Genomic DNA, 13,601 nt, shown 5'->3' on the forward strand with positions numbered 1-13,601 from the left:
GTGACAGAGCTAATTAGGCTCATGGGAGAATTTATGCACAGCTAATAAAAAGCAGAGTTAAGTGTTGTCTTAATTTACCCTCAAGCTCTCAAAATAAAGTTGTTCATTCAAGTTGCACTAATTGAGCCAACAACCATTAACCCCTTGTCTGGATACATTCCCCTGCTAACACACAAAAACTGAGTTATATCTTTGCCAAAGAGCAAAATTTGTTCTCTTTTGTTTTTCCATGAATCTTTAAAAATGTATCCAAAGTGCATTATATTTGAAAAGAAATAGATACACAGAATTCAAAAATTTATTTTTTCTCTGTATTGCACTTTGATTATTGATTTTGCCTTTCAATATGGCATAAGAGAGTAAAGAGGATTAATAACCATTGGTATTATCAAGTAGGGTTAAACAGGCACTATAAAATAATGTTTATGGGATTGTGAATTAGAACACCCTTTGGTGTGGAGCAATCTTTTTATGATTCAAAACTTTTAATATCCTTTGATTCACTTCTAAGTAGGTCTTTTTTAGAACATGTACAGAGAAGTGCAATGATAACATATACAAAGAAATTCATTCAAAGATTATAAATAAGATTTCATGTAAATGTTCATAAATTGGGCTTGATTTACATATTATGTTACATCTTCAAAAACTGATGTAGCTCTATGTATACCAGCTGGGAATAATGTTTTCAGTTGGGCATGATATTTATGTCTGGGAAGATTTTTACAAAGCTAATAACCATGGCCACCATTTAAAATTTTTTTTTAATCCTCTCCTGAAGACATTTTTTCATTGATTTTGAGAGAGAGAAAAAAACATCAGTGTGAGAGAGAAACATCTATCAGATTGAGTCCTGTACAAACCCTGACCAGGGATCAAACCCACAACCTGGGTATTCGTCCTAACCAGAATCGAACCTGCAGCTTTTCGGTGTATGAAACAATGCTCCAACCAACAGAGACACAGAGACCAGGGCTATGGTTATCTTTTTGATGATGAGACTAGATGGATTTTTATTTTCTAGTTTATAGATTTCTTTAGAGTTTGAAAGGTTTACTATAAGTGTATGTTACTTTTGAAAATAGAAAATTATGTTAATTTTGTATGATAAATTTATTAATAGTGCAGTTTAAATTACCTTAAAGAACATACATGGCTATATGAGTTTAAATTAATAGACATATCAAGGGAATTGATGCATTTAATTTATGTGATAAAAGTTTAATTATACTCTTTTGATGTTAAAAATAAGCATAAGAAAAATAATGCTTTTAGGAATACATACTGATGAAGTAATACAACATAAAAAGAAAAGCAATAGGTAACAATAGTATTCAGTAAGGTTATTATAATAAACAAAAGCAGAATCTTGGAGAGCTACAGATCTAGATACAATTTATTGTGAGCTTATGCTGGATGTTAGATAAATTCAAGGTTAATTATCGTATTATTAAAATAAATTTTAGAGAGGAAAGGGAACATCCATGAATCAGTTATTTTGAGTATTTCATTTCCATAGACTTGAGTTACATATGAAGAGAAAAAATTAAGAAATTGTTATATAAAACTAATACCCTAAATTATTAACTCTTTTTAGTTTTGAACATTTAAGATTTCCTATTACCTTACAATGTATACATAGAATAGAAATGAGAAATAAGTACTCAAAAATAGTAGTAATTTTATATAGATCATGTGCTTAGACAAGTTTTCACTCCTTTCCTAAAATTTTTTAACTGTTCATAGTAAACATCCATGATACATTCTTGAATTTTAAAAATTCAATGAAATATATTTTGTATTTAAAAACTTTAAAATATAAACTACAATGAGTTTTTCCAGACATATTTGAAGAAGGTCATTGGAAATTTTTATCTGTAATTCTATTCTTTTTCATATTGCACAATAGAGACTAATGAAGGAAAATTATTCTCTTTACTACAAATTTTAGTTACAGTTAAAATGAGTATTTAATAATGTGTGCAGAATGTCTCTCCCATTGACCACATGTCAAGGTCATTGTAAGCATTTTTACTTTCTGTGAAGGGATTTCACTCCAGTTATCATTAATAAAACACTACAAACTATTTCTACCTCGTATTTACCAGCACAAGGATCTTTGAATATTATATAAGTTTCATGAGGCTATGCTATGTTACAGTCACTGAAAACTCTGACAGACTTTCAGAACTCTAAAATGATAAGCAGATGCATGTGGTGCATTTATATATGTTCCCTGAGACACTGGGAATCAAATGCATTTAACAAAAAAAATATGGCCCTGGCAGGGTGGCTCATTTATTTGGAGCATCGTCTTGTACACCAAAATGTTGTGGGTTCAATTCCCAGTCAAGGCACATACCTAGGTTTTGGGTTCAATTCCCGGTCAGGAGGTGTGTGGGGCAGGGGATTGATTGATGTTTCTCTCTCTCATTCTCTCATTTACCCTTCCACTCTCTCTCTAAAAAAAAAAAAAAAAAATCAATAAAACAAAACATATCCGCTGGAGATTTATACATATATCCATATATATATATATATATATATATATATATATATATATATATGGATAATTCATAGCTTAAGGAAATAAGACATGTGACCAAATACAGTGTTTCATGCTGCACAAAACTTTTCCAGATTATGTCAAAAGAAAATGATATATCTGTAAGTAAGCTTAGCACATGCAAAGCCACAATATGTACATTTAAGTATTTATAAATTAATTAAACAAATATGTATGATTTTTAAGGTTTTAGCATATGTAAAACACTCTCTTAGGTTTAAGTGATGAAGAAAGTGTGATCCATATGTCTAAGAATGATGTCTGTAAGAGGAGAACAACATGGGATGCTAAGCACAGTAGAATTTTATAAATTTCTATGACAACACTATGCTCTACAGGATCTATTAGAGCAGATAGAAGAGAATGATTACCTCTCTTTTGAGAAACCTAGACCATTTTTCTGAGGAACTGATTTTTGTGTTTGACCTTGAAAGAGATATTTGCCTATAAAAAATACACAGGCTGTAGAAGGAAAGAAAAGATGAGGATTCTCTTAATAAAATGGTAGATGGAGAGATTCCAAAATGGCAGTGGATTGAGTGGAAGCTACACTCTCTTCCAGTACCAAACTGGAATTACAACTAAAATATAGGAAAAACATCCTGAATAATCAACTGCAACTGAAGACTAGCTGGAGAGCACCCTCATAACCAAGGACGAAAAGTGGAGATGACCTAGAGACTGGTAGAAAATGCGGAGGTGCAAGAGGGCTGGCTGGGCTCCCACAAACAGCTACTGAAGGTCTGGAGGGTTATCTCAGCTGTGCGGGGGGTTCCCACTGAGAACTCTGGAGTTTAAACCCCAAGCTGAGCTCTCCAGCCAAGAGCACCAGAACTGAAAAGGTGCCCACATAACATCTGGCAATGAAAAGCAGTGGGGTATCTGTATGCAAGGGAGATATGGCTGGGAATACAGGCACCCACGTAAAGGGCCAACACACAAAGTTTCCCATCCAGCCACACATGTTGGGCTCCAGCAGAGGGAGGGAGAGTGAACTAGAGCTGTGTGAGGAAAGTCTAGGGTTGCTGGCTCAGGGGAGTAGAGCTCAGAGGGCAGCCATCTGGATTCCTGTGCTGAGACTTTTCCCCATACTGCAGAGGATATCTTTCTTGGGCAGACATTTGCCATCCAAGCAGCTTTTGTCTGGAGGGGAAGCAATTGCCCCACCTTGTTGGAAAAACCCTAGATCCATCCTATGGAGTTTCTACATCCTGAGGTTCATTAAGACACGAGTAACATTCAGCCTCTGGGTACTTTGAGATTTTGCCTGATCTGCTTCTGGACCCGAGGCTTGGAAAAGAAGATCTTGGTGCACATCTTGTTTTTTTCCAAATGCACCCAGCCACAGCACACAGAACCACAAGCTGTAGAGTGTGGAAAGCTTCAAACAGGGTAGTCAAGGTTAGTCACAAACATCATCAGACATTGGCCTGCCTGCATCAGAGACCATCCAAAAGACTGGGAGTCATAACAGATCTACTTAATACATAGAAACAAATCCAAACAGGCAGCCAAAATGAGGAGACAAAACAAGCCCTAAATGAAAGAACAAAATTCTCCAGAAGAAGAAATAAATAAAATAGAGATGAGCAATCTATCAGATATAGAGTTCAGAATACTAATCATAAGGATGTTCAACAGAATAAGAAAATAAATGGAAATTATGAAGAAAATTAAGAATGACGTAGAAGAAAAAAAAACATTGGAAGGAGTAAACAGCAGGTTAGGAGAAGCTAATGATCATATCAGGAAAGTAGAAGACAGGGTAGAAAAAATCACTCAATCAGAGAACCAAAAACAAAAATCAATTAAATAACAAAAGGACAGTTAAAGGGAGCTGTGAGACAACATGAAGTGTAATAATATTAGCATCATAGGAGTGCCAGAAGAGGTAGAAAGTAAGCAAGGGTTAGCAAACCTGTTTGAAGAAATAATGGCAGAAAACTTCTCTAACTTGGTGAAGGAAAAAGTCACAAAATTTCATGGGTCACAGAGAGTCCCAAGCAAGAAGAATCCAAAGAGGCCCATGCCCAGACACATCATAATTGAAATGACAAAAATTCAAGACAAAGAGAGAATCTTAAAGGCAGCAAGAGGAAAGCAATCTGTTACCTACAAAGGAGCTCCCATAAGGCTGTCAGCTGATTTCTCATTAAAAACTCTACTAGCCAGAAGGGAATGGCATGAAGTATTCAAGGTAATGAGAAGCAAGGATCTGAAACCAAGACTACTCTATCCAGCAAGGCTATCATTCAAAATAGATGTTGAAATAAAGAGCTTCCCAGACAAAAAAAAAAAAAAGGCTAAAGGAGTTTATCACTACCAAACCAGCATTGCAAGAAATGTTAAGAGGACTGCTTAATAAGTTGAAATAGAGAGAAAGAGAAACATAGGCAGAAAGAAATAAAATGGCAATTGATAGGTACCTATCAATAATAACCTTAAGTATAAATGGATTAAATGCTCTAATAAAAAGTTTTAGGGTAGCTAAATGAGTAAGAAAACAAGATCCATATATATGCTGTCTATAAGAGATCCACTTCAGAACAAAAGACTCACGTAGGCTGAAAAAAAACCCAAACTTCTGGAGGACTTTAAGGGGGAGAATGACAGCAATACAGTCATCGTTGGGGACTTTAACACCCCACTGAGTTCACTGTATAAGTCTTTCAGACAAAAAGAATCAACAAGGAAACAGTGACTAGATCTGATGGATTTAATTGACATTTACAGAATATTTCACCCTAAAGCTGCAGAATATACAATCTCCTCAAGTTCACATGGCACATTAGACCACATGTTAAGACACAAAACAAGTCTCTACAGGTTTGGGAAGATTGAAATCATATCAAGTATCTTCTTGGACATTTACAACATGGAATACTATGCATCTGTAAAAAAAGAAGGATCCCTTATCCTTTAAGACAGCATTGTGGGACTGGGAGAGTATTATGCTAAGTGAAATAAGCCAGTCAGAGAAATACAGGTATCACATGATCTTACTTATATGTGGAATGTAATTAACACATTAAATGGATGAACAAAATAGATCCAGAGGCACAGAAGTATGGAATAGACTGAGGAATCTCAGAGGGAAGGCAGGAATGGGTGGGTTGGGAGGGATTAATTCAAGATCTTTTATGCATGCGTGCATAATCCATGGACACCAACAATAGTGTGGTGAAAGCCTAGGGAAAGTGTGTGCAGGGTGGAGGGAATCAAGGAGGGAAAAGGGGAGCATTTGTAATATTTTCAACAATAAAAATAATTAAAATGTAAAAAAAGGTAGGTGGAAAATATATGGAGTCCATTGTCTGACTGGTCTTCCATCTTTTTTCTTTTTTTAAAAAATATATCTTTATTGATTTCAGAGAGAGGAAGAAAGAAGAAGAGAGATAGAAACATCAATGATGAGAGAGTCCTCATTGATGGGTTGCCTCCTGCATGCTCCTGACTGGAGATTGAGACCACAACCCAGGCATGTACTCTGACAGGGAATTGAACCCCAATCTTCTCGATCCTAGGTGGATGCTCAGCCACTGAGCCATGCCTGGCCAGGCTTCCATGTTTTTTTATCAAGCATCCACAGTCTTTGCATAGCACAATTTAAAGGGATAATGCTGGCATACTGAAGCCCTAAATGGACAAGCAAAAAGAAAGGCAAAAAGAATGTGTAACCTCAATATAAGTGTATTTTTATGTTTAAAAATAGTGTATATTAATATTGTATTTCTAGTGATACACTATGGAACATTTTTAAAAGGATAAGTATATATGAAATAAACAATATATTGCAGTTTTTGTTTTACTATCAAAGTTTTTGGCTATGTTCTGGGTTTTAGCTTGTAAATGTCTACAATTATGCTTTAATAACATTTGTATATTATATTCTTAAGGAGAGATTTATTAACAATGATAGGTGCAAATCTCTATTTCAAATTGTCTTTTTGAGATAATTCCAACACTCTTTGGCAACTTTTGTCTAATGTGATTAATAGTATTGTTTCTAACCAATCTAACATAGTGAATGACCTATTTGTACTTTGTTTACTTATAATTTTTACTTATATTATATGCATTGTATTCTTCCTCTAGTCCCCTCCCCCAGACACTTGATCTCATAAGGGTTAAAATTAAATATTTTGTTTCTATAAACTTACAAACCTAAGACATATGAACTAACAAACACCATATTAAAATAGGTAGAGAATACTAAATTCCTCTATATTGGAACTTCCACTCTTCCTCACATGTAGGCTACATAAAAAAGCTATCATATAGATTAATTATTTTCAAATAATTATCACCATATTAAATATATCTTAAACAAATTCACTTTTTGATTTCTATCAAAATAGTCTGAAGAGATATTACCCTCATTCCTCGTAGTATTGCACTAGAATGTGTGGAATTAATCACAAAGAAATGTGATCAAATCTTGTAAAGCCATGCATAATGTGTTTAATAGCTTGAATTTTGTTTGCCTTCAATAAGAGTCAATAAAAAATACTTTTAAAAATGTAATGACATAACCAGAATCTTTTGGTTGATGGGCAACTGTAGCACAAAGGAAGATGCAATGGGGAAGGTAGTCAGGCACTTGTTCAGACCCTTCCCCTTCCCCTCTAGTTCCTCAGCTGCATTGCAGGCCCTAATCCTATCTTGGTCATGTCTTTGTTTTCTTTTTCTTTTTCTTTTTTAAGATCCTATTGAAGTAATAGAGTAATACTAACAATTTGTCAGCATCAGTTTGACAGTTCCCTAGCAAATCACCAGGGGAACTGAGTTATGTATACTATGAAAAGGTAAGGAGGAGATGACACATAATTAGACAAAATGTCCTGAGTTCCTGAGAAATGTGTGAAATATGAAAGGGCAGACTTTGAAACGGACTGCCTGATTTGCTTTATTTAACAGTAGCGCCCATTCTAATGGAAATCTCTAAGTTATTGTCTCAACAATTTCAGGAAGATATCAATCCAATTGAATCAGTAGGAGCACGACTTCCCCAAAAGCTGTTTCATAGATATGACTAGAGAAAGGTAGAACATTCATATAATATTGGGGCTCAGTCACAGGAGTTCTCCTCTTTGTCTACATTGATTAGGATCACTCCAGCATGTGTGAATTTTCTGGTAAATTTATTTTTCAAAATAAAAAAATAAAAAGTAGATCTAGCCCCAAACTATCCTCTTTTCTGTATCACTTTATTTACATCAAAGAATCTTGTGAAGCTCTCCAGAAATTGAACCAAATACCATGAGTTCACAAAATAAGAGGCAGTATAAATTTATAATGAATAGCCTCTTTATAGATGTAATACATTCAACATTTATCCAGCCTACCAATGACAACCACATTGTTAAAAGCTAGGGACAAAAAAAGCAAATACAAATATAAAAAGCTTACGACAGCCCCAGTTTGATGTTTCTGGGTGCCTGTACCTCAGAGAGTTTTCCTTTTGCTGATTAACTTAGAGCCAAGACTGAGCTTTTTTTTTTTTAATTTATCTTTATTGTGGAAAATATTACAGATGTCCCGTTTTTATCCCCATTGACTTCTACCCTGCACCTCCCCCCCACCCCAGGCCTTTACCACACCATTGTCTGTGTCCATGGGTTATGCATATATGCATATAAATTCTTTGGTATATGCAATTGGAGAAAGCACTGACCACAAGGAAAAACATTAGGTACGCTTAACCTGTCCTTACCAAAGTCACAAATGCCATCTTTGTTGACAAATCTTAGGAGCACTTAACCTCCTGTAAGAATTTGACATTTTTGATAATTCGTTTAAACACAGAGCTCTCTCTTTTTTTTATTTCCATAATAAACTGTCCCAATTTTGATCAATGTTATAACTAATCTATTTCTTTTGGGGATTTTGTTGTAAATGTCAGTTTCCCTTAAGTTTCAAGCCTTGTCATTTTGTACCTTTTGAACTCTATAATTTTTGTGAAAATTCTTGTACATAGATCACTTCACTTTTGCTAATAAGTGTATATTCCTGCCTTCACATATTTTTCACATTTCATACATCGTTTCAAGGTTAGATAGTGTTTGTTATTGCTTCTACACCTTTCTTGGTTGCCTAGGATAGAAAATGCTCACATTCTGTTGATAAATTAATGTGTAAAGTTATCAATGATTCACTTTAATGAATTTAGCGCTGACATGTGTTAAGAAGACTGGGCTTGAGGATGAACTTGTCAACTGGTATGTCATGTCTCCTGTGCCAAGCAAGCCAAGCATTGATGCAAAATCCTAATAATCCAGATGGGCCTTAAAGATTATCTAAATCTATCCTAACATTAAAGATATTGGAGTCCAATAAGGTTAAATGACAAATCAAAGCCCCACATTGAATTAATATTAGAGATGAGAAAAGAATGATATTTCTATAATCAAATTCCTATGCTCTGTCACTCAGCAACTGGCTGTCAGGGAAACAGTGGCATAAGATTCAGAGTCTAAGATGGTTACAACAGATCTGCATGAGCCACTGTTAATTATGTTCCTTTCTGTGTCATTTCCAGACACTGATCTCTCTATGAATGATACAAAAAGAATTGTTGAGTATAGTGGCTGAAGCAAAAATTTTACAGTCTTCCTCTCAAACAAATTAAGTTTTTTCCTGGAAAATTGTTAGTGATTATCCAGGTATAATCATCACAGAAGAAACATTTGTTCAACAATTTCATGCACTAACTATATTCTCATCCCCTCCCCCACTACACTAAATATTCTGGTTTTAAAATACACATAAACACATTTTAATATTGGTTATAGAAGAATTATTTTATTTAGTAATATTACAGATATTATAAGTTCATGACATAATATTTACAGTTTCAAATTGGAAATGATTCAGAAATAATGATTTACATTTGGAAATTAGCCATTTGTTATGAATTCAAAGGGAAAAAAAACTTTTGCTGAGTGAGTCATAAAGGGTGCTAATCACGTTAACTTTACTGCATTTGTGATGTTACAAAAGCAGAAGGGCTGGTAAAACATTTTGTGGGTGGATAAATACTTTTCATCTATTTGCATGATTGACTGATGCCATTAAGTAAATTTGTTTTAAAGATCCCCTTGCTAAAGACAGTAAAATGTAATATGAATGGATAATAAGCCAATAAAAGCAAATTACTGCCAAGCAAGGCAATTATATTTAGACTTAAATGTATTTTACGCAATGGATTTATTATTGTGTCACATTATTATAGGTTAATCAAATGTAGGGTAAACACTAAGAAAATGAAGTTATACATGAGATTTAACTTGGATGACAATATTATTTATTGATGGAAGGAAACATTTTTTAAATAAATGGATAGTTATAACTTAATCTTTATTTATATTTTGAACACTAAAATGCTGTTTTAAAAGCAATATAATGAATTTGTATGTGGAAATTATGCTCAATGTTCACTTTTTATGCATTGTATCATTTAATATTCACACTTGCTAAAGACATTTTGTACAAAATATTTTTTAACTCAGAGCTAAATTATGTCTTTACATTGTATCATTCCCTCTGAAAATATGTAAGTATTTATATCTAATAATTTATCTATCTTTATCTATCTATTTATCTTTATCTACCTATTTTTTATTTATCTATCTATCATCTACTTATCTATCATATAGCTATCTACCCACCTACATACCTGTACTTGGAAATAAATTTTATGTTTTATGCCTCCAAAATTCTAAAATAAGTTATTCAGTGTGACAGTGAATAAAATTAACATCTTGAATATCATTTAATAACTCATATCATTTCACTGTATATTAAGAATTGCAGATTTGCAATTTATCTGATATCATAGGTTTTATATGGAATATTAGAATTTATGTACCATTAACATTTCTTTTTTTTTTCTAAATATTTTTATTGATTTTTTTGAAAGAGAGGAAGGGAAAAGGAAGGAGAGACATCAATGTGAGAGCTAAACATTGATTGACCAGCCCCATGCATACCCACCAGCAGGGACCTAGCCCTCAGTCCAGGCATGTGTCCCAACAGGAATTGAACCAGCAACACTTTGGTGCATGGGATGATGCCCAACCAACTGACCCACACGGGCCAGGGCAACATTTCTTTATCTTTAAAATTTTTTCAAAAATTTAAAATATTTTTTATTGTGTATTTTATACACAGAACTGTATATTATATATAACTTTATACAAATTAGACATAGAGTTATACACAAATACATCTATCTTTTCTTCTAATCTTGTGACTTATATTCTTTTCACCACATCACATGATCCCTTTCCTCTACTTACCTGTCATTCAACCTAAGTGATAGATATTAACATCTTGTTAAAGATTATTTCATGACTACTTCATAATCATATAATCTAACAGTTATACAATAATATACAAGTAGCCATGCACATATAATTAATTTAGAAAGAATATACTATGATTTAACAAAAAGGATTCATATTGCATACATTGCTCTGAATCTTGCTTTTTCACCCAGCAATATCTCACATACATTCTTCCAAGTTTACTAGTGGAGCTTTAATCTATTTTTTTGTAAGAGATGCATTATTTATTCTACTATAATAAAAGTATCCTTGCCTTTAGAGATTAGCAGGCAAGATGCTTACGTTTTGGGCCATTATAAATGATAGTGTAAAAGTCGTCCATATATATATATATGTTTGTATGTATATGTATATAACTTTAGTTAACATACTTTTGCTTTCTATTAGGTAAATTATATGTAGCATGTTGTTTGAATTCAAAGGCATATATATATTTAAATTTATGAGACATTACTAGATTTCTTTCTGTAAAAGCTATACCAGACTTATTGCAGTGATCATTTCACAATATATACAGACCTTGCATCATTATTTTGTACATCTTGCATATCATAAACTATAATCTAAACCAAAATTTCCAATATTCATATTCCTTTAAATACTAAGCCATAAGTTTCATAACTTTTGTGTTTGCTTTTTATTTGTAAAGTATACTAAAAATATATATACTTACAAAGTATACTAAAAATAGCACAAAATAACAACACAATAGAATTCCTTTTACAATTTTATTTGAAGCTTGTAAATTCTCTTAATACATGTGAAAGTGCCCAATCCTCAAGTAAGTTAATTTTTCAAAATTATATTTGATGACTTTATTAACAGTGTCGTCATTTTTATGACATATATTATTCTTTAATATGGTAGAATGTAGGTCAATTTAGAAATATGTTTAAAATTAAGGGGGAAAATGTTTATATATAATATATACATTTTATATAGAACTCTCACTTTTTAAATTGTCAATTGCTTCTTTATTAACCTGCGGGCTTTTTCATGCCATTATTGCTCTGATCCACAGCCACGAGCTCTAATAGAATGGCAGCATCTTCATGCTTCCCTTATACTCATCCTTGTAATTTACCTTATGCCCTTTTGAAGAGAATTGATTGTTAGTAAATATTCTCTTGAGAAACTTGAAGTGAAAAGATACACACAAGAAATTGCCTTTGGTCTCCTTTCAAAATCTAGTCATAGAACAAATCAGAGTCAGATTCAATTACTTGTAAAATTGTATATCTGCTATTGTGCAGAAGATGTTTCTAATTTATTTATTCTGTATAACTAAAACCTTAGGTCCATTGAGTGACAATTCATTTTTTTCTTTTCTAAGCCCCTGGCAACCATCATTCTACTTTCTGCTTCTGTGACTTTGACTATTTTTATACCTCAGATAAGTGGATTCATAAACAACTTGTCCTTTTGTCACTGGATTCTTACACTTAGCATCTTCCAGGTTTATTCATGCTATTGCATATGGCAGGATTTCTTTTATTTTAAGGCTGAATAATAGCCCACTATGTGTGTATACCCTATTTTCTTAATTCATTCATCCATCACTGGACATTTAGGTTGTTCATATCTTGGGTATTGTGAATAATACCGCAAAGAACATGAGTGCAAATAATCTTCAAGGTGCTGATTTTAATTCCTTTGGATATATATAGAAGTGAGAATACTGGATCATATAGTCATTCTATTTTTATTTTTTTGAGGCAGCTTTATACTGTTTTTTATAATGAATGCCCATTTTACATTTTCAGTAACAGTATATAAGGGTTCCTAATTCTCCACACTCTAACACTTATCTGTTTTTAAATGTCCATCTTCATAGGTGTTACCTTAAATATTTCATTGTTTTAATTTTAATTTCCTTGATTACTAGTAATATTGAACATCTTTCTAAAATATTTTTAAATTTATCTTTATTGCTGAAAGATTTATAGATCTCCCCAATTTGTCCCCATTGATCCCCTCCACCACCCATCTGCACCCCCCCAAGGCCTTTACCACACTGTCGTCTGTGTCCATGGGTTATGCATATATGCATATAAGTTCTTTGATTAATCTCTCCCCACCAACTCCCAACCCCCACTTTCCCACTGAGATTCATCAGCCTATTCCATACTTCAATGTCTCTGGATCTATTTTGTTCCTAATAACAACTGATGAAATAGAAGAAGTAATAAAAAAAATTCCAGCAAACAAAAGTCTTAGTTCCGACAGCTTCACAAGGAAGCATTCTAATTCTTTAAGTTTTAAGGTTATATAGTTTACTAAAAATTTATCTTGCTTTTTGAGATAAGACTGCAGTGCTATGAACTTCCTTCTTTTTTTTTTTTTTTTAATATGTCTTTATTGACTTCAGAGAGAGGAAATGAGAGGGAGAGAGAGAGATAGAAACATCAATGATGAGAGAGTCATTGATTGGCTGCCTCCCGCAAGCCCCCGACTGGGGATCCAGCCTGCAATCTGTATATGTGCCCTGGTCTGGAATCGAACCCTGATCGCCTGAATCCTAGGTTGAGGCTCAGCCTCTGAGCCACGCCCCACCGGGCTGAACTTTCTTTTTTTTTTTTTTTTTTAAATATATCTTTATTGATTTCAGAGAGAAGAAAGGAGAGGGCGAGAGAGAGATAGAAACATCAATGATGAGAGAGTCATTGATCGGCTGCAGCCCACAACCTGGG

This window comes from Miniopterus schreibersii, assembly GCF_964146895.1.
Source record: "Miniopterus schreibersii genome assembly, chromosome: 1".
Lineage (NCBI taxonomy): Eukaryota > Metazoa > Chordata > Mammalia > Chiroptera > Miniopteridae > Miniopterus > Miniopterus schreibersii.